At 36.4% G+C, this 23621-nt stretch overlaps 1 pseudogene; it reads right to left on the reverse strand.

Moving 5' to 3' along the window:
- Nucleotides 1-5253: 5253 nt before the first annotated feature.
- On the reverse strand, nucleotides 5254-10038 carry LOC142178828 ((-)-camphene/tricyclene synthase, chloroplastic-like; annotated as a pseudogene).
- Nucleotides 10039-23621: the final 13583 nt, after the last annotated feature.

Consider the following 23621-nt stretch of genomic DNA (forward strand, 5'->3'; position numbering starts at 1 on the left):
AGATACGCATCACATCCCTTCTCAACCATTCGTTGAGCTTTAAGAAATGAAACAACCCTGCTAGGAACATGATCCGAGGTACCTCTCCACTCTAGCTGTGGTAGACCCGGTATAGCTAATGTCACCGTCTTGGCGTAATAATCAAGAATAGCGTGATAGGGCAACAACCAGTCCATGCCCAAAATAATATCATAGTCCACCATACTGAGCAATAATAAATCAGCTCTGGTCTCAAAACCACTGATAACTATTAAACACGACCGATACACACGGTCCACAATAATGGATTCACCCACGGGTGTAGATACATAAACAGAAGAACTCAAGTAATCATGTGATACGCACAAATACGGGGCAAAATAAGATGACACATAAGAATAAGTGGAGCCTGGATCAAATAAAACTGATGCATCTCTATGACAGACCGGAATAATACCTGTGATAATAGAATCGGATGCAACGACATCTATCCTAGCAGAAAGGGCATAATATCTGGCCTGGCCTCCCCCTCTAGGGCGACCTCTACCTGCCTGACCTCCACCTCTAGCTGGTTGTGCAGGTGGAGTGGCAACTGGTGTAGTAATCATGGCCTGAGAAGCCTGAGGACCCTGTGGAATAGGTGGGGCCTGAGATATCTGTGGAGGTGCACCCCTCCTAATTATGGGGCAATCCCTCATGATATGACGAGTGTCACCACACTCAAAACAAGCCCTCAGAGGACGTGGCTGTTGAGACTAGCTCGGGCCTGATCGACTTGACTGTCCGTTGAAAGTACCCCGTATAGGAGGTACAGCAGACACTGGTGGTGCATAATATGGAACCTGTGGTCTAGGAGTAGTCGAAATACCACTGGAAGATGGAAGTGTTGAATGAATAGGATAGCTCACATAACCTCTACCATGACGGGCTCCAACTGGGGCACGAGAATTATTATATGTTCCAGAATCTCGGGGTCTCTTCGCTTCCCTCTCCCGAGTCCGTATACCTTCCAATCTTCTAGAAATTGACACCACCTGTTGGTATGTGATGTCCATCTCTATCTCTCGGGCCATACTGTATCTGATACTAGGGTGAAGACCCTCAATAAATCTGCGAACCCGCTCTCGAACAGTAGCAACTAAGGCTGGTGCATGCATAGACAAATCATCGAATCGGACCGCATACTGTGACACAATCATAGAACCCTGGCGCAACTGCTCAAACTCTGCGTGCCATGCATCCCTAAGACTCTGAGGAACATACTCCTTTAAGAACATATCCTAAAATTGAGTCCAAGTAAGTGAAGATGCCTTAGCGGGATTATCCAACTCATATGCCCGCCACCACTGGTAAGCTGCTCCTCTAAACTGGAATGCAGTGAAAGAAACCCCACTGGAATCCACAATACCCATAGTACGAAGGATACAGTGACATTCCTCCAGATAACCCTGAGCATCCTCTCAAGCTAAACCGCTGAAAGTGGGAGGGTGGTACTTCTTATACCTCTCGAGCCTGAGCTGCTCCCCCTCTGAAACTGCTGTCCTAATATCAAGCCGAACTGGGATAACTGGTTGCACTGGTATAACCTCTGGGGCATAGTCAACTTGGGCACGTGGCTTTGGAGTACGGGCGGCGGGAGTCTGCGCTCCTCCCCCCGCCTGAGATGTGACAGGAGCAAGTGGAATTAATCCTGCCTAAGCTAAAATGCCAAACATGCTCAAAAACTAGGCAAGAGTCTCCTGAAGTGTAGGAGTAGTAACAGGCGTCTCAGGTGCCTGCTCTCTAACTGGAGCTACTGGTGGCTCTAGTGCAGCAGTTCGTGCAGGTGCTCTGGCTGCACCACGTGGTCTTCCTTGGCCTCTGTCCCGACCTCTTGCGGCTCTAATAGGGGGCGCGGGTGTTCGATCATCAGATCCAGTCGTGCGTGTCCTCACCATCTGTGAGAGAATAGAAAGACAATTGTTTAAAATTTTGAAGTCAACAAATACGCACGATAAGGAATCAAAGAAGTGAATATTTCCTAACAGTTCCATAGCCTCTCAAAGATAGGTACATACGTCTCCGTACCGATCCGCAAGACTCTACTAAACCTGCTTGTGACTCATAACACCAATGAACCTAGTGCTCTGATACCAACTTGTCACGACCCCAAATTCCCTCCGTAGGATGTCGTGATGGCACCTAGTCTCTAAGACTAGGTAAGCCTATCAATGCGGAATAATAATAATATCTGAAATAGATAAACTACAATTCAAACAATTTCAACTCCCAAAACCCAGTAGAAATAAATCACAAGTTTCTAAGAATTTATTCTCAATGTCTCTATAAGTCAAGGTCTAAATAAAATATAAGGAAGCAACATAAAATGATAGAAGGGGACTCCGGAGTCTGCGGACGCTGGCAGATATACCTTGAAGTCTCTGTGCGCAGGTAACTCACTGACGTCTAGGCTGGTAAAATATACCTGGATCTGCACAAAAAGATGTGCAGAAGTATAGTATGAGTACACCACAGCGGTACCCAGTAAGTGCCAAGCCTAACCTCGGTAGAGTAGTTACGAGGTCAGGTGAGGCCCTACTGGAATATAATAATGGCATGGTAAAATGTTTATCAATATAGTAAAATAAAATGACATTGGAAATGAATCAAATAGTATGTCACATTTAATGACACCAAATAATTACAAATAATATCTCGTGGAATCAAAACAGATTTTTCTTCAACTTTATGATAATCACAATAATTAATCGAAAGCAACTATGGCCATAAATCAATATCAACAAGGACACTACCGAGGTACCGCCTCGTAGTCCCAAATTATAAATAATTTCACAATATCTCATTTTCTTATACCACCGTGGGAGCCTTCGCAATTTATTTAAAGAAAGCATTTTTTTCCCGAAATAGCATTCTGCATTTTAGCCACCCTTATCACACCGCATGACTTCTAGTAGTCACCTCTACTAGCCACGCGTATCAAGCCACCATTATCTCACCGCATGCGTTTCAACAACCAAACCTTATACCACCGCATGCATATCAATATCACAATATATCACAATTTGTACCTCACGTGCCCAATATTTCAATTTTCCACAAAACAAATCAACAACAATATTTTTCAATAATATAGAGCTCACAGCTCATGCCAGAATAATCCAAAAAAAAAAAAATCTTACGAAAATATTCAAGAATAAATAATTCAGGAAAATAATATTTTAAATTTTTAATACGTTGCTTCAATATCAAATTTAAAAATGTCAAATACTTCATATTAATAATATTTAATTTAAAGAAAATCAAACTTCAAATAATGCACAGTATAAAAGAAACCAAGTTTCAATTAAACAGGTAAAATAATTAGCAGGAAAAAGATAAACAAATCTAAAATATATATTACAGATCAATGATGAAGAATATAACAAGATAAAATAATTTAATAATTGCGCAACAATGATCTACACAATTTAAAAATATAATCTTTCACATTTAGCCCGTGTACATACTCGTCACCTCGTGTACACGACTTTCAACACATTTCAATAATCACATTAATATCAATTCTAGGGAAAATTTCCCCACACAAGGTTAGAGAAGTCACTTACCTCGAGTATTATGCTTTTTCCTCAATTTTCTGACTCCGATCGACTCGTATCTAGTCATAATTAATTCGATACAGTCAATAAAAATTATAGAATTAATTCTATACGAAAATACTATATTTTTTTCAATAAAAATCCGAAATTAACTCAAAAATGGCCCGTAGGGCCCATGTCTCGAAATCCGGAAAAAGTTACGAAATATGAACGCCCATTCAACCACGAGTCTAACCATACCAAAATGACCAAATTCCAATAACGATTCGACCCTCAAATCCACAAATCTATCCAAGAGGGTTTTCAAAATTTTCCAACTTAAATCACCAATTAAATATTAAAAACATTGATGGATTCGGGTAATCTAACCAAGATTGAGTTAAGAACACTTACCCAAATGTTTTTCCTTGAAGATATATCAAATATCGCCTCTGCTCAAGCTCCAAGTTATTAAAAACGGCGAATGAGATGAAACCCCCCTGTTTTTATAACTTACGGATCTGTCAAGGTTGACCTCGATCGTGTAGTCCGATCCTGGACCTCGATCATCAGAGTCCGATCCTGGACCTCGATCATGGGAGTCCGATCATGGGGAGTCCAATCATGGCCCTCGACCCTGGGGCTCGATCACAGCCGTCGATCCTGTCTATCGATCATGGCTTCGATCCTTATAGCCTTCAATCACTGGCCTTGGTCATAACCCTCGATCCTGAGCCTTCGATTAGTGGCCTTCGATCATGGATGTCGAGCCTCCCTTCGATCCTCGGCTCGATTTCTGGGGCTCGATTGCACAGTAGAAGAGAATTTGCAGCAGCTGTTTAAGTCCCATTTTTGATCCGTTAACCATCCGAAACTCATCCGAGGCCCTCGAGACCTCAACCCAACACACCAACAAGTCCTAAAATATCATACGAACTTATTTGAAACCTCAAATCACATCAAACAACGCTAAAATCACGAATCACACATAGATTCAAGCCTAATGAACTTTGAAGCTTTCAATTTCTACAAACAACACCGGAACCTATCAAATCAAGTCCGATTGACCTCAAATTTTGCACGCAAGTCATAAATGACATAACGGAGCTATAAAAACTTTCAGAATTAGATTTTGACCCCGAGATCAAAAAGTCAACCCCTCGGTCAAACTTTCCAAAAATTCAACTTTTGGCATTTCAAGCCTAATTTCACTACGGACTTTCAAATAAAATTTCGATCACGCTCCTAAGTCCAAAATCACCATACATAGCTGTTGGAATCTCAAAATTTTATTCCGGGGTCATTTGCACATAATTCGACATCCGGTCACTATTTGAACTTAAACTTTAAATTTTTCTTTAAATACCATATCTCGGGCTAGGGACCTCGGAATTTAATTCCGGGCATACGCCCAATTCCCAATTCACGATACGGACCTACCGGAACTGTCAAAATACTGATCCGAGTCCGTTTGAATAAAATATTGACCAAAGTCAACTTAGTTGTGTTTTAAGCATCTAATTCACATTTTAATCCATTTTTCACCTGAAAACTTTCCGAAATTTTTTTTACGGACTGCACACGCAATTCGAGTAATGATAAATAATGCTTAGATCACATAATTAATTATTAAATTTAAAGATGACATTTTTAGGTCATCACAACTTTATGGAATTGAAATTCGGATAGGCTCAAAAAATAATATGGAAATGCGATTTTTAATCTCAAAATTTTTAATTCCATGCCCGTCTCCATGCTAGTAAATGATTTGACCCGTTCTTGCAATATTTACTGCACATCCAATGAATGTCTCAGAAAATAATGAGTTCTCCCTTTGAGCTGTGTTTATCAGGAGTTTCCATGTCTCCTTTACACGAAGTCTTATGTGTTCTCTTGCCTCTTCTTCTGAAGCTCCCTTTTCGTTCATGTAACACTGAATTAACTTGGGAACGTCATCCCTCATCAATTCTTCCTGAATTAATTATAGGAAATAGATAAATTAAATGAATCGAGACATATAGAATTTGTCATCTATTTATTATATTTATTTTGAAGGCCAAACAATTTCAGCGTTGTACGAGATTCATATGTATACTTTTGCCCTTGAAAATATCACGGGTTAGATAATTTTCGGATTGGTAATTGAAAAATAGCAGTGTTCATAAAAGTGATTGAAAATTAGCCACTATTTTACTGAAACACAGAAAGCTTCAGCATAATATGCTGGATTATGGATCTCCTCCGTATAAACTTTAGCATATTATGTTGGAACTCCAGCACACAAAAAGTTCCAGCATAATATCATGGATTATGGAGCTCCTGCATATTCTAACATATTATGTTGGAACTCTAGCACATTATGTTGGAATCTGATATGTAAAAAAATTTGAACTCCAGCATATTATGCTGGAATTCTTTCGGACTTTTAAGAGTATTTTTGTTCAGATTTTATCTTTACATGAAAAAGTGACTAAATTTTTATTACTTTTGAAACTGTGCCTATTTTCCAATTATCAGTTATAAATTTGGCTATTTCTGATTTGTTTCCCTTTTGCCCCCCAAAAGGCAAATAAGGGCTCTTTTGCTAAAGGTACACTCGATTTTGAAAATTATTAAAATGGGTCTTTACACTAATATCCGGCCATATTCATTGTTTATTTTTTTTGAAGACATATATATCAATTATACATTGATTATACATAATTATACATATATAATGCATAAATTATGCATACTGTATTATACTTTACCTGCTATTTTTAGTATAAATAATTGGATGGACGGCTAGTTAGGTTAATTCTTCAAATATAAAGTTTATAAATTAGAAATCTCCTCTTCAATCACAGTGTCTCCATTGAAATATATCATAAAGTAATGTCAATTCAGGAGTCAAATATAAGTAAGTTTTATCTGAGAAAGGTATAAAATCATACCGATGATGTCCCCAAATTATTGGCGAAACGAAAAATTATAGCAGACCAGCGAATTATGCCAGGATATTTGCTTAAGGATTCAAATGCCTCTTTGGGAACTGGATTGGTAACAAGGGGAAATGCATGGACTAAAACCATAGGAACTGCAACTGAGATCCATGCATTATCCATGTATTCTTTCAGAGTTGGCGTATATCCATTGTAGTACCACCTTGCTTCTTGTAGGTAAGATTTGCACAAACCTGCCCACTAATTAATAACTTGTCTCAAATAAAAGATGTAGCATGAGTTTAATAGGTTCAACTAAATCTATCATTTTTGACATAAAACATAAATATAAATGTGAAATTTCAACGAACATCAAATTCTAATGAACCCATAATTTTAAAAAAAATGCAAGTGGTTCAGAAAACGAGAAGGAGAATGAAGAAATTAGAATAACTCTTAAGTAGAATGAATCTTACAGATTTTATAAGGTAGGGTAGAACGTTGATCCCTTGCTCATTCAGAACCTCATAAGCTATTTCATTGGTAGTATTGAAGAGCTCAACATAACATACTTTCGTATAGTCTGGAAGTTGTTCCATTGCTTTTGCAATCTCCCATCTGAATTTATATTTAATTAGAAAATCAGTAACGGAGCAATTTCTCCAATTTCCTTTGTAAAAGTCATAATTAAAGGACAGGCACCTGTCTTTCGTTAAACCGTTCTAGATAGCGAAGCAATTAATTAATTAGTATAGTTAACCAATGAGCAAATGAATATATCAAATTTACTGTTTCCCTAAAGTTTACCTTTCAATAGCATTAGTGAAGACTTCCAACTCATCAGGTGTGCCATAAACATCATAAATATCATCTATGACTGCAACAAAAGCAATGACTTTTGTCAACGCTGAGGCTCAAATATTATCCCCGCTGCAATAAACAAAGCCTCCATCAGTCTATCCCTTGAAAATGGCAACTTTTCTGCAAGGCGTGTGCTCTTCCACCATCTTTACATGAAAACTAATGTTGTATGAGAGAAATTATCAGGCATATTAATTTTTAAATAATCGGGTTTAAACCTATATAGTATAATAAATCTTTAACTACCAAAGTAATTATTGGATCGAATATATTTCATATATTCTTAGATAAATATTCAAGGTATTAGAGAGTATCTCAACTCCTCCAAATTAAACCTTTTTTTTAATCCACTTTCTAGTATCCGCATTAGGCCCGGCTAAATTTAGATTAGTGCCGGAACATCCCACATTAACGGATAAAACACTAACCAGAGGCATTTGTGAAAATAATAATTAAAACATATTCTTAGCCCTTGGAAAGAGAAATAACATCAAAATATAAGTAATAAAATGTATTGTAGAAATTAAAAAAAGGACTTCCCTTTATTTCAGATGGACTTAATATAATTCAAGGGGAGGTGCCTTGGTTCATGTTATTTGTAAACGATATAGTTCTGATTGATGAGACGCGAGGTGGTATTAACGAGAGGCTGGAGGTCTAGAGGCATACCCTTGAGTCTAAAGGTTTCAAGTTGAGCAGGACCAAGACAAAATACTTTGAGTGCAAGTTCAGCGGTGTTACCCAGGAAGCGGCCGGGGATGTGACGCTTAATACGCAACTCATTCCTAAGAGGGAGAGTTTTAAGTATCTTGGTCTGTTATTACCACATATCATGTATTGTTTTTACTTGCCATCAGTACTCCCTTAGTTTATTATCACGACATATCTTATATTGTTATTACTTGCTACCAGTACTCCTGTCATCTTCTCTTTTGCATTCTTGGATTTAGTTTTCTAAATATATATCTTGTATGATTATTATTTGCTATCAGTACTTCTTCCATATTTTCTTAGCCGATGGTCTATCGGAAACAGTCTCTCTGTCCTTCCAGGGTAGGAGTAAGGTTGTGTACATCCTACCCTCCCCAGACCCCACTTGTGAGATTACATTGGATTGTTGTTGTTGTTAATATAAGTTTCACCATCTAGATTTCATACATTCTCACCTGCGTTTTTCTTCTGTATAACTATTTTTCTTGTTTTGACCTTGCAGATAATTTGAAAATAATATTTTTATTTTTCAAGAAAATAAGGTTTAATTCATTAAAAATAATACTAAGATATGGTGCGAATCATAGAAGAGGACATACCTTAGCAAAATGAGAACAACTCTCATAAATATATAAAGATTAGTCACTTGGTGCAAAATGAGAACAACTCTCATAAATATATAAAGATTAGTCACTTAAAAGATATATATCTAGTCACCTTGACAGGATTTTCAAATCTTCTTGATGTGTTGCTTGAACAATGTCGAAGTCCAACTTGGCCAGCTCGAGCAGAAGAGGATTAGCATTTGAAATATTCTCATAAATGTTAAGGTACCAACTTGTCTCAACTCTCAATATCATCCAATACAAAGGAAGTTCAGTGCATGGCCCACTAATGCGACTGTCGGATTGTCTTGATTACTCCTATTATATTTATTCTTGAGATAATAATTCTGTAGATGTGACATTTCGAATCTATTTGCACACTCTAGAAAATTGCTTTTAGTTTCGACATAGAGGAATGAAGCTTTGTATAATTGTAATAATTCTTTTGTATTTTTACAGAGATTCTGCTTGAGGTTACCCTGCTCATCCTTGAAATCGTACAGTATATCTAAAACACAAGGAAGAAATTAAATAAAATGACCAAATATCAGATGCATGAAAGAAGAAGGAAATTGGTTTGGCAAAAACATTACCTTGAGAGATATGAAAACCATGTTCTCTCAAGAGTCTAAATTTCAGATGCATGAAAGAAGAAGGAAATTGGTTTGGCGTATAATGAATCTCTTGTGGCTGAAGTGTGCTGGTTTATGTTGCACAAAATTTGCATGATTTCATGCTTAAAGTGGTAACTAACTCCAAGCCTTTGTAATTTATCAATCAGCTCCAACTTCTCTAACTCTTGTGATCCCTCGGCCATTATCGATCATCTTCTTCATTTCCTCCTTCAGTTCGTTAAAACGCTTCCTATACTTCTCTCCCTACGCAACACATTTACAATTGATGATCAGCTACGTAATCTTTTGAATGATATTACAACGAATTAATTATGCAGATAATTATATTGAATAACATGAATATGTGCTAAACAAATTATTTTACCGCATAATCATTGTGTATGGACTGAATATACTCAAAATCCCACATAGTACGTAGGTTGGTAATTCCCTGAACGTCTTGTGAGATTTTGATCTGAAGATGAAATAGCAGAGTACTGATTAGGTGATGGTTCAGTTTTGGTAGAGAGGCAGCTGGCTTTTGGCTTTCCTCGGCTGAAAGAGGAAATTAAAAAAGTAGATGACGGAGGTCTTTTGGAGGTGGCCATGTGTAGCATCCATACGAATTGGTACATATTGCCACGTCCATTTTATTGATTCACTTCAATGTGTGGAGAGAATATATTTTTAGCTTAATGTTATCTAAATATATAGATTCATCTTTATAACAGGGAAAAAACTTACACATGCTTTTTGTGTGTCTCTTTATTTTGACACAGCAAATAGATATATAGAACTAAAAATAATAGTAAGTGGACGAATTAGGAAGTCTATGTCTTTATAATTAGCATGGTACTATAAAAATAAACCTACCCTCTGAGTTTTCTTTCCACATGGAAATCATTTCCCAATCCAAAATATATGTCAAATCCCTCAAATATATTTGACCTGTCTTTATCTTTTGGAAATTTTAGGAACACTTAATTGGTCTGTGATGCTTTTTCTTGGACTGTCAAGGCTGGCCAGGAAAATAAGAACTTCCTAGTTCCCTTACTCCCTCTATTTCAATTTATTGCATTATTTGACTCGAAAGATATTTAAAATAATGAAAAACTATTGAAACTTATAATTTTAAGTATGTTATCGTCTTTGTGTTGCTATAAAAATTTCTTCGAGTCCATTACTTAAATGGTCACTCAATTATACGAAATTTTCTAGTATTCATCTTTCTTTCGTTTGTAACAGAAAAATTACTTAACTATGTTTATAACACTTAGAAGGTCACTCAACCAAATTTCTTAAACTTTTCATTGTTAAATACATATTTTACCCTTTAAATTATTAACTTTTATTTTCTTCTTTTTTTAACTTTTTAAATATTATAATTTTTTTCTCTCTTTAATCTACATTATGGACTTACCTATAGAATAACTTTTTTATTTGTATAATAAATAATAAAAAAATTAGTTTTTTAGAATATATAATATCAAAATAATAATATAATTGAGCATAATACTCAAGAATATATAATGTATTAATATAAAATACCTTTAATTTAAATAGTTAGTTTTTATATTACGTGCATGGAATATCTATTTTAAAACTTTTATTTAACTATGAGTGTTATACGCATAATTAAATGACTTTGTTGTTACCAACGACAAAAAAATAATTTTAGTAGATAATTTTGGATAGTTGAGTGACCATTTGAGTAATGAATTCAATTTCTTCTTAAGATTATATATATAGACGTGTCATTATTTTCAACACAAATTGATGATAAAATAATGCCAAACGAAGGAGTGAAACGGAGGAAGTACGAATAATTCGTGAAGGATATCTATTCGAAAATCTTGTCCGACAACGACTTGACGATAAGTATGCTTCATACATATTAAATCGTACTATTTGCAGTAACGTAATTAGGGGTGTAAGTAGGTCGAGTTGGTTCGTAATTTTCAATTATCAAATCAAACAATGGTGTCGGATTTTTAAATTTATAAACTAAACCAACAAAATCGGGTTTTTCAATCTCGGTTTTTCTTAGATTTTTCGGGGGGTTTCGGGTTTTTTCGGGTTTTCGAGTTTTTTCCGATAAAGTCTTCATAGCATAAAATATGTAACTTGTGCTCCAAATATTTCTTAAGCCATAGTAAAATACAATTATATAATGTGTTTTCCAAGAAACTAACACAATAATATGAGATAAGTCATAGCATTATACTAAAATATTCAATAACAAAGATAAAATAACAAAATTACATAAAATAAATATTGCTAATTAATAAGCCATAATAAAAATTATCATAATCTAAAAATATTATATAGGTCATGCTAAAATAAGTATAGCTAATAAGTACTAATATTAATTATATAACTAAGCACTAAAGAAAAAGATAAATGAAGTTACGCATTTTCATTATAAACAATGTAAAATTAAAATAATTATCCAACACTTTCGTCATTCCTAGTACTGAATTGAATTCTTTTGTTAGCATTAGTATTGATTTGAACTTTGTTTGAGTTACTACATTTATGGGCTATAAAATTTATTTACCATTCAAGAATATTAAGTCTAAACTTGAAATAATACGTTAAAAGATAAAACTGTGAAAAAGTTTAAGAAATATTTATAAATTACATTACAATAAATATTTATATGTATAAAATATTTTTAAAAATTATATAAATATATTATCGGGTTGGTTTGGTTTCGATTTGACTTTTTTAGTTAAAACTAAACCAAACCAATTATGGTTGGGTTTTATTTTTCAATACCAAATCACATCGGATTTTTTTTTTTGGTTTAACTAGGATTATCAATTTGGTGCGGTTTATCGATATTCTCCGTACACCCTAGAAGCAATTATCATCCTACAGCAGCTGCCCAAGCTACTACTGTTGAGGCCGGCCTATCCATAGATATTTCTTGCACAAGATTTTCCAATTTTCCATGTTCAATCAAAGGTTTAGACTGATCAGAAAAGTCCAACTTCATTTACCAATTCACCCTCTAAATTGCAAATCTTGATGTCTAACTGTTATTCTCGCTAGTACTAATCAATCACTAACCATTCTTTACAGTAAATTAAAAAACTAGCGAAACATTTCTGTTGAGGGAAAAAGAAAGACTCGAGCTCGCATTATAATTCCTTTTATATATACCATGATCTAAAACATAGTTTAATAATATCTCAATATAGAACAAGTACGAAGTGGTAAATTAAGGGACATACTTCATATATTAGAATTGAAAGATTATTTCTCAATTTATTGTATCTTGTATCAAACTTCTTTTGTTAAAATACCCCGCAAAAAAAAAAACGTAGGGTGGAGAAAAAACCTAACACAATGCCCTTCTCTTCCAAGCAAATTAAGTACTATTACCTATCGACACTAGTTTGTGTTGGCTGCATGCAGCTTAATTTATTTGCCCGATATAGATGGTCGCTTAATTTTGGATAATTGGACATCAAAGTTATTTATGTTTTTTTTTATTATTTAAAAGTTACTTTACTTTATCAAATTATCTTCAATGGTCATCTATCTCTTTTTTTTTCTTTTTTTTTGGTCTTATGAATATCACTTTACTTTAACTAATTAGCTTTAATGGTGATATTCACGGAATTTTATATTTTCCAGTAATTTAATGACGTGGCAAATTTATTTTAAGAAAAAATAGTTAAAACACTAATTAAGAACCGGGACCAAATTAGAATTCAACCTAACCCTAAACTGACCCAATACCTAACCCCACTTATTCCTTCTCATTCTGAAAAATGTTCAAGCACTCATAATGTTGTTCATTGTTGTCCGCACATTTCGTTCATTGACTTACAACCTTTCATATCTTAGTACGATTTTTTTCCAAGTTTAACACTATTCATATTGATTAATAGCTCACAAACAAAACTAAAATATTAATGCCTAGGTATCTTGAGAACTTTTTTTTTTGGAACCCCCAGTAAAACCCGCAGTTGTTATAGTCTCTGCCACAACCTCTATCCTTCGGGTGAGCACTCTGTGCACGCTGGCTAAACCCTCAAATGTATAATAGCCTGCAAACCACACAAGGAATGTAAACTGTACTAGGCATACAGGCTCGACCCATAAGGCATTGAGGGGGATCGATCTCATGTTATCTGTATGGATGACCGCCCTCCAAACCTACTTGGCCATCCCCGAAGGGACATCTTGAGAAGTTTATCACTTGACATAGAATAGTAAATGAAAATATGAGTGTTTGTGCATTTTTAATAAATAAAAAATGGATAGGTCGGGTCAGGTATTAAATCGATTTACGGTTGAGTAGGGTTCTAAATTGGTCCAAGTTTTTAATTACGTATTTTTCTCCCTCCTTTCTAATTTATGTGATGGTGTTTGACTGAGCACCAAGTTTAAGAAAGAAATTAAGACTTTCGAAACTTGTGGTCTAAAATGAGCCATAAATATTATTTTTTTTGGAACTGAATAAAAAAAATATCACATAAATCGGAAAGATGACCATTGAAGCTAATTAGGTAAAGTAAAGCGACTTTTGTAAGACCCAAAAAAAAAATATTGAAGCTTAATCAGGTAAAATTAAAGTGATTTTTGGAAGGAAAAAAAAAAATAGATAGATGACTTTGATAGCCAATTATCTAAAATTAAGTAATCATCTGAACAATCAACTCTAATTGTTTATGATGGGGAAAATCACCCTAGATGAGATTCTCCTTTGTAAGATGCAATTCGCAGCGATTGCCAAGCTTTTACAGACTTCGAGTATTATATACTCCAAATAAATAAGGGGTATTATCACTTTTAGCACGCGCCATAAATTATTTATATTTAGTAGCCGAAAAAGTATATAAAATTTATATAATTTTTGTATATAACAAACAAAATGTATATATATACAAAAAATAAATTCAACTATTATTTTGAGAGTAGCTGTTCAATGTCATTTTTCAAATAAATAAGGGAGTATGCTGTTTGAGAGACTTCCAAATAAAATAAATAAGGGAGTATGCTGTTTGAGAGACTTCCAAATAAATCTTGAACTAATTAATTGAAAGAGGGGCGAATGAAAATTTGCTTAGTATAGAGAAGAAACTTTTCTATTTTTTGGTTGGGAGATGTCAAATGTTAATGTAGCCATTAAGGGAGAGCACTTAGGGAGACAGAAGGCAAATCAATTTCTTGGGGTTCTTTGCTAGATGAACAGGAATTGGTTGGATTTTGCCAATAAGGCTTTTTTAAGGCCACTCCTTAAATTTAGATACCTCTCCATTCGCTTAGTGGTTAAATTTGTCTTTAGAAGAAGTTGGATTTTCTTCTTCTTTTTGCACACAATGTAACCCTATGACTAACTGGGACAAAATTTAAATAAATTAAGAAAAAGGCCATTTGTGCGAATGCCTCGAAATGCAGGGAAAGTTATATCTGTATTATTCCAATGAATCATGTGGCAAATGCAAGCCATTCTCAGGGATGCTATTTAGAGATTAATCAATATTTATTTTATCCTGAAATTTAAAACTAAAAATCATAACTTCAGGATAATTCAGGGTATTTTATCCTGAAAAATAATACTGAAATACTGAAATTGAGGACGCACCGACTAATTTCTAAATAGCAGCCCTTTAAGTAGCTACCTGGTGTCATTTCTTCATGAAATTATTACTTATCAATGAACCGACAATATAACGGGCTTTATTGTGGTATCGTCGTTTGAGTTTGAGTTAATGGGCCTCTAAAAGTCACTAGCTCCGTACTTTCTCTATCTAATTTGTTCAAGTTTGAGCAAACTTCATTTATGGCCAGTCACTAGAAACTAATATCAGCTGCTAGCCACAAAATTACAGTATGCATTTTATAGCCCAAAACTAATTAAAAGGCTAGCCACCGACCCAACTATCACGGAAACACAGTTCCGTCCTTCATCCAAAAACCTCTCTTCTCCAATTCCAACTCAAGTTCCAAAATACAAAAATGAAATCTAAGATAAGAAGCAGTAATTTGAGATCTTCAATGCCGTCATATTATACATACCTAAAGCTAGGAGCGTTGGCACAACTCAGGAACTCCAAAATCACTGCTAAATCATGACCAAACGATGCTCAATCTCCAATTGCAATGTGCCATCAAATACCCAATTCAGAACAGACCTCTTAGCACCAACCACAGAGGGCTTAATTCCTTGTTTCAATTTGAAGATCACGAACCACCGTCGCTATATAAATTGTGTCACTTCTTCTGGTTTCTTCTTCTCTTCCTATAACCAAAAAAAAATCAGAAATCCCAAACAAAAAAAAAACAAAACAAAAAAAAACGAAAAGGGGTAAAGAGCAAAGCAAACCTCGACCATTGATGTTCTTGGATATGGATAGAGGTAGCTGATAAGCTTAAAGAGAGAAAGAGAGAGAGACCGAATTGTTTTTCTCTTTTTAAGTTTTTTTATTTTTGTGAGAGTGTGTGTACTGTTTGGTAAATCATCAGGAAAGTTCAAAAGAGAAGTGGTGAGCATGGGCTACATAGAGATCAACGAGGCACTCACAATTTTCGTCGTCTAAAAAAGCACAACTGGCGTGACTTTTTTATAGATGGCACATGTGACAGACATATACTTTGCTATTTTAGGTGGGTTTTTAGTTTATATGGCTTTAGGATTAATGTAAGTAGTGCAGTTACATTAAATAGGTGCAACGAAGAAATTAATGTACTTAGTAGATTGTATTTACATCAATGAAGTGTTTTGTTTTTCTTTATTTATGCTTATTTTTCTTGCCTGTGAATTAATTTCAGTTTTAATGAGGTAACGTGTTGTTTGACGATTATTTCAATTACATAATTTTGTTTACTAATTGTGTTCAATCACTATATAATATATATACAAAATAGACTGCCATTATACAAAATATATACAAAATAGACTGTCATTATATAAAAAATATATAGAATAGACTGTCACTATACAAAAATATATAAAATAGACTGTCATTGTACAATTTATATGCAATAGGCTGTAACTATACAAAACAATATACAAAATAGACTGTCACTATACAAAATATATACTAAATAGACTGTCACTATACAAAAAATATACAAAATAGACTGTCATTATACAAAATAGATTGTCACTATACAACAAATATATAAAATAGATTGTCCATACACAAAATATATACAAAATAGATATTTCGGACTATTAGATATAATATGTTTGGGCCGGAGGGCCATTTTCTATCAATGGACAAAAATATGTGACACGACCCAAATTCCACATATAGGTCGTGATGGCGCCCAACACTACAGCTAGGCAAGCCAACTAATAAGTCAGTCATACATTGGTTAAACTTTTATTCCAAGAAAATAATAAAAATACCAACTTCTATCAATGTGTGTGCCAAGACCCGGTGTCACAAGTGCATGAGCATCTAGTAGATTATACAAAACTCCAAATAATGTCTGAAATGAAATACACAGAATATAAATATAAGAAGAGACACTGGTAGCTGCAGAACAGCTCAGAAAGGTAGCTCACCACTATGCCTCGGGATGACGTGGGTATGTGATGATAGGTCCCCCACTAGTACTTGTCTCAGATCCTGCACAAAAAGCGCAGCAAGTGTAGTATGAGTACGTAAACAACGTGTACCCAGTAAGTATCTAGCCTAATCTCGAAGTGGTAGAGACGAGATGGCCGACTTTGACACTCACTATGGGTCAATAATAATTGAAATAAAATAAGGATATTCAAATCAGCATGATTTACAGAAATTACAAATAATTTATTTAATCAGCAGAATAATCAAATTCCTTCAAATGTAACAAGTCTCAATATATTAATTAAATTCCTTCAATTCAAACAAATTCTAATTTATCAATTAAATCTCATTTACATGAGTAACAATTAATTTCTAAACAAGCAAGAATAATACACTACTAGAAATTCGGCAAAACCGACTAAGGTCGACCGACCAACTTTGGTCGGTCAAAAAACCGACCAAAAAACCGACCAAAGTTGGTCGGTTTTTCAAAATATTTTTCTTTTAAATTTTTTTAATGAAACCGACCAACTTTGTTCGATTTTCTTTGGCGCAAAAATACGGGAAACTATTTTTGAGTCCCGCAAAATTTATATTTCAAGAAACCGACCAACTTTGGTCGGTTTTTCAATTAAAATAAATAAAAATTAATATTAAAAAAACCGACCAAAATTGGTCGGTTAATTCGGCCGGTCATTTAAAAAAACCGACCAACTTTGGTCGGTAATTTTACTTTTTAATAAAACCGACCAACTTTGGTCGGTTATTTTCGTGCGAAAATACAATTAAAGAGTATAAATCAAATAAAAGATAGTCTTAAAACAAAATATACCAATGGTCTAGTGGTAGAATAGTATCTTGCCACAGTACAGACCCCGGTTCGATTCCTAGATGGTGAATCTTTTTATTACACAATTAAAATACCGACCAACTTTGGTCGGAAAAAACCGACCAACTTTGGTCGGTTTTTTTTTTGCAATATTTTTTTTTGAATTTAATTGACCGACCAAAGTTGGTCGGTAATTTCCGACCAACTTTATTCGGTATGCCTTTCCGACCACAAAAATACCGTCCACACGTAAATGGTCGCGTTTTGGTCGGTTTTTGGCCATTACCGACCAACGTTGGTCGGTTTTTACCGAATTTCTAGTAGTGATAATTCATTAAATTTCAAGAATTTTCCAAATATATTACTTAGTTTTACAAGCTGAAATAAATTATTAAAGTATCGTGTAATTATTATTATTATTAAGCACGATTTTTGCCGAGGACGTACTGCCCGATCCAGAGTATCGTGTACACTGCCGAGGGACGTGCGGCGCGATCCATAGATGCATCTATCCTGCTGAAGCGTTCGGCCCGCTCCACAAGAAGGGAGGACATTTTCTTATGTGCCTCCGGAAGGAGAGTATATTCATTATAAGATAGATGAATTTGGGAGGAGAATAATTTCTTTTAACAATTAATTGATTTAAAAGACAATCAAGCCTATGAGATTTTCATCCTTTAATATCTTTATCTAACAATTCACAATATATTCATATAGATATCAATTAATATAAATAAATCAAAGAATACAATTTACACAAGTAAGGCATGCTTTGAGTCCTAAACTACCCGGACTTTAGCATTTAATAGTAGCTACGCACGGACTCTCGTCACCTCGTGCGTACGTAGCCCCTCCCCACAATTAGCAACAATTATTTAATTTTAAACACCTATGAGGTAATTTCCCCCTCACAAGATTAGACAAGAGACTTACCTCGTCTTGCTCCAATTTAATCCACAATTTTGCCTTTTCCACGATTATCCAACTCTGTCTGGCTCGAATCTAGCCAAAATAATTCGATACAATCACTAAAAATTATAGGAAATAAATTCTATAAGGAAATACTACATTTTAAATAAAAATTACGAAATTTATTAAAAATTCGCCCGCAGGGCACACATCTCGGAATCCGGTGAAAGTTATGAAATCCGACAACCCATTCAATTACGTGTCCAACCATACCAGTTTCACTCAATTCCGACTCTGAATCAATACCGAAATCTCAAAATTTCGTTTCTATGAGATTTCTAAACTTTTTCAAATCTCAAATCTCAAAACACTAATTAAATTGTGAAAAACAATGATACATTTATATATGTAGACCAAATCCGAGTTAGAATCACTTACTCCAATATTTTTCCCTTGAAAATCTGCCAAAAGTCGTCTCTCCTCAAGCTCAAGTTTGTCAAAAATGGCAAATGGGACGAATGCCCTCTTTTTATAAAACTGCCCACCAGCCTTCGGAACTGGTCCTCGAACTAGGCCTCGATCGCGGCATCGAACATGTGCCTTCGATCAGGGCATCGAGCTTGGGTCTCGATCCTAGCCCTCGAGCCATACCTTCGATCATGCCCTCGAGCCTTGCCTTCGATCACAGGCTCGAGCCTGGACCTCGGTCATGGCCTCGATCAGGGTATCGAGGTTGGGCCTTCGATCATAGCCTCAATCATGGCATCGAGTTTGAGCCTTCGATTGTGACCCTCGATCTTGGGTCTCGATCCTGGCCCTCGAGCCTTGCCTTCGATCATGGCCCTCGAGTTGGACCTTCGATCATGGCTCGGATACACTAGCTCGAGCCTGTACCTCATCAACCCTAGGCTCGATACTTGGGCTCGATATCTGGGCTCGATCATAGCCCAGAATGTCCAACAGAAGAGGAAAAATTGCAGCAGCTTTTTAACTCAAATTTTTGATCCGTTAACCATCCGAAACTCACCCGAGGCCCTCGGGACCTCAATTAAATATACCAACAAGTCCTAAAACATCATACGAACTTAGTCAAACCTCTAAATTGTTACAACCCAAATTCGCATACCATAGATCACGCCGTAAGTTAGTCGACGTAATATCCAAGAAGAGATTATCTTTGAGATGATAAGAAGTTAATCCTATTGGTCTTAAACGATACAAGGGTGTATAAGAGTGGTTAACAAGTATTTGAAGTTAAACGAATCAAGGATGTTGTAACCCGTATTTTCGGGTAACACTAGAGGTGATTAATTGTCCCAAGAGGTCTTGGTTTAATGTATTTGAATCATATAATATCCTCAAGCGAGTTATGAAACAAAAGTCAATAAAAGTTGTCGCAACTTAGGTTTATAATTTTACTTAAACTTTAGGTCAAATGTTACTGCATTTTTATCCCAATGTGCTTAGAATTATGGGGTGATCTACCTATAAAATTGAAGATCTATGAGTCTAGTTTCCAACGCATTAAACCGTTCATCGATACGATCTTGAAATAGAGAGATATTCGCATTTTCGCGAGAGTGCGCCAAGCTACTCTCTATGGGGCCCACAAAGGCGGTTTAAGACATATGGACATATATAAGATACCTCAACCCCGTTTTAAGTCATTATTTTTCAGTATATTCAGACCTTATAACCCTAAAAACAGTCTCTCAAGGTTCTCTCATGATCCAAGACCCAAACAAAGGGAAAACAACACAAATCAAATGTTGGGAATCCCGTGGCGCTAGTAAGTTTCTTGTTCTTCTTGTTGTTGCTGATTTTTGTGTTGTTCCAGCTCGTGTGGGAGGTTGTTTTAAGTTTTTTATGTTCTGTAAATATACCTTCAAGTTTTTAATATCAACCATAGGTGATTTCAAGTCTTCTAAAGTAATTCTAGTGCCGAAAAATCCGAATTAATTGCTAGTTTCGCTTCCTTATTCTTGTGGCAGAATTGAAGGGATATTTCATGGAAAATTAAGGTCAAATTAGAGTTGTTCTTTCTGTTTAAAGGTAATAAACCTCTTACTCTATATATATTTAAGATTATCCAAGTTGCGGCTAAGTCGTTGAAGCTAGAACTTGTGAAATATATATCGAAAGGCTTAGTAGTAATGTTGTTGGTTGGTGGACTATTTTGGAGGCTCAATATGATTATTAATGATGTTGTTTGGGCTGTTTGGTAATTGTATTGACTTGTGGGAAGTCATATAAATAGGGGAGGTGCTGTCCGTTTCATCGTAAAATGGGTTGCGGTCGATACATAATAGTTACGACGCTTAAACAATAATGATAGTGTCATTTCTCTTATTGTAGACTAAGGAGTCGTGACATTTGCATAGCTTGAGGTTGGGCAGTATATACAAGGTATGTGAGGATATCCCCTTCATTCTTTTGCACGACTCCGATTGTACATAATGTAATGAACGAGCTCCCAAAGATACTCTACTCTTAGAAGCTAGCAGTACTTACATTGCTGCCCTTCTTATGAAACGATTGATATTGATGTTACTTCTCTTATTCTTATATTATCAATGTTGTTGGTAGTTCCTGATTCTTATAAGATTTTTGATGAAGAGTTAATCCTAATAACGTGTACGAAGGATACCAACCTTATGTCACTCCGAAAGGTTCAAAATGTGATTCCAATGAGTCCAGCATGCATCATATATATGTATCTATTTTACTCTACTGAGCCGCGCTATAGTCGGCCGGGTATGGCACCTATTGTGCAACCACTGATCAGTTGGGTTTTACCGAGCTCCACGTGGCCGGGTACGATTCTACCGAGCCCTATGATGGCCGGGTACGTTTTACCGAGCCTATTATGGCCGGGTACGATATGATGATGGTGATGCCCACAAAGGCGTATGTTTTAAAAGTTTATGTATATATATGTATGTATCATGTATTTCATGTCAGTAGCCCTCAGAGGTACCCAGATGTCACAGGTTGTATATTCTCTATCCCTGTTTACATTACTGTTCTTACTTATGCTTTCTTGCCTCACATACTCAGTACTTTATTCGTACTGACGTCCTTTTTATTTATGGACGCTGCATGTCGTGTTGCAGGTCCTGATAGACAGGTAGACGTAGCTCCCCCACCACAGTAGGCTGTCCAGTTCAGCGGTTATTGGCGAGATCCCTTCTCCGGACTTGCCGTGGTCTTTGTATGTATTTTTGTTATAGACATTATGGGTATGTCGGGGCCCTATTCCAGCAATGTTGTAGCACTTATGTTCCTTTAGAGGCTCATAGACAGGTGTCGACTTATGTATGGTTTAGAATGCCTTGTCGGCTGATTTTTGTTGTATAGTCTTTCATGGCATCATGGTAGCTCGTACCTTATATATAGTTTCTTGAAAGTCTTGTCATCCCATGTTATGTATGTTCATGACATTATTCATGACATTATCTTTCATTGTTGGATGTTCATGATCCATGTCTACTATTTATATTGATCTTGTCGGCCCTTAAAGATAATAAGGAAGGTTAGATAAAATGTACGTTGGTGCTCGGCAAGTATGGCCCGGGTGCTAGTCATGACCCTCCAGTTGGGTCGTGACAAACTTGGTATCAGAGCAAGTCTGTCCTAGGGGTTGTCTATGAGCCGTGTCTAGTAGAGGTTTGATTATGGATGTGTAGCGCGCCACATTTATAATCAGGAGGCTATGTGACATCTAGGGTTGTTACCTTCTTCCTAAATCTAGATCGTGCGTAGAGTTGAGTCGTAAGTGTTCATATCTAATATTCACCTTGTTTTCTTTCAGCGATGCCTTCGACTAGGAAGCAAGCGATTAGTAAACGGCTTGATACAGCTGTGGGAGAGGGTAACATTCAGGTGCCTCCAGCCAGAGTAGGCCAAAGTGAGGCTCAGAGTGAGATGCCGTCTCATACCTCTCCGTCTCCTCCAGAGGATATTAGGAGGCACCCAGTACATCCAGTTCCTCCGTCTGGCACTACAGACCACGATATGCGCAGTGCGGTGCAGTTGTTGACTAGCTTGGTAACTGCTCAGGCTCAGAGGCAGAATACCGGTGCTGCTGATAAACCGGTTAGTGCGAGAGTTCGTGATTTTATTAATCTAGACCCTCTAGTGTTTACTGGATCAGACCCCAAGGAGGACCCGCAAACATTTATTGATCAGGTTCATCGTACATTGCGGGTTATACATGCTAGTGATACGGAGGCAGTAGAGTTGGCTTCTTATCGGTTACGGGAATTAGCGGTTTTCTGGTATGATAGTTGGGAGAGATCTAGGGTTCCGAACGCTCCTCCAACCGTGTGGAAGGAATTTTCTGAGGCCTTTCTTCGTCACTACTTGCCAGTTGAGATACGACGAGCTAGAGCTGATAAGTTCTTGAACCTTCGACAGGGTAATATGAGTGTACGAGAGTATAGTATACAGTTTGATTCTTTAGCAAGGTATGCTCCCCATATGGTGGCCTAGATGAGTGATAGGGTGCACCTGTTCGTGAACGGGTTGGGACCACATCTGATAAATGAGTGCACAATAGCCTTCTTGGTAGAGGGCATGGATATTTCCCGTATTCAGGCTTATGCCCAGACCCTAGAGGATCGTAAGTGCCAGCAAAGGGCAGATAGGGAGCAGGATAGGGGCCAGCATAAGAGGTCGAGATTTGCAGGGTATTCTAATGAGTTCAGAGGCAGTATCAGGCCCCAGTCTTCGAGGAGTTCGACGCCACCTGTAGCTAGTGCTCCTCCACAGTTTCATAGGCCTCGGTATGATCGATTTACCTATTCTGGTTCAGGTCAGAGTTCGAGGGCATCAGGCTCACAATTTCATAGAGACACTAGTCAGACGAGACCCCCAACACCTTGTTGTGATTAGTGCGGTAAAGCCCACTTTGGACTGTGCCGTCGAGGTTCCGATGCATGCTATTCTTGCGGACAGCCTGGCCATATGATGCGAGATTGTCCTAACAGAGGAGGTGGTGGTATGGCTCAGCCGACTGGATCTGTGTCTGGTTCTTCCTCATCAGTTCGACCTCCAGCACAAGGTTTTCAACAGTCGACAGGTCGT

Source organism: Nicotiana tabacum, unplaced genomic scaffold (assembly GCF_000715075.1).
Source record: "Nicotiana tabacum cultivar K326 unplaced genomic scaffold, ASM71507v2 Un00001, whole genome shotgun sequence".
Classification (NCBI taxonomy): Eukaryota; Viridiplantae; Streptophyta; class Magnoliopsida; order Solanales; family Solanaceae; genus Nicotiana; species Nicotiana tabacum.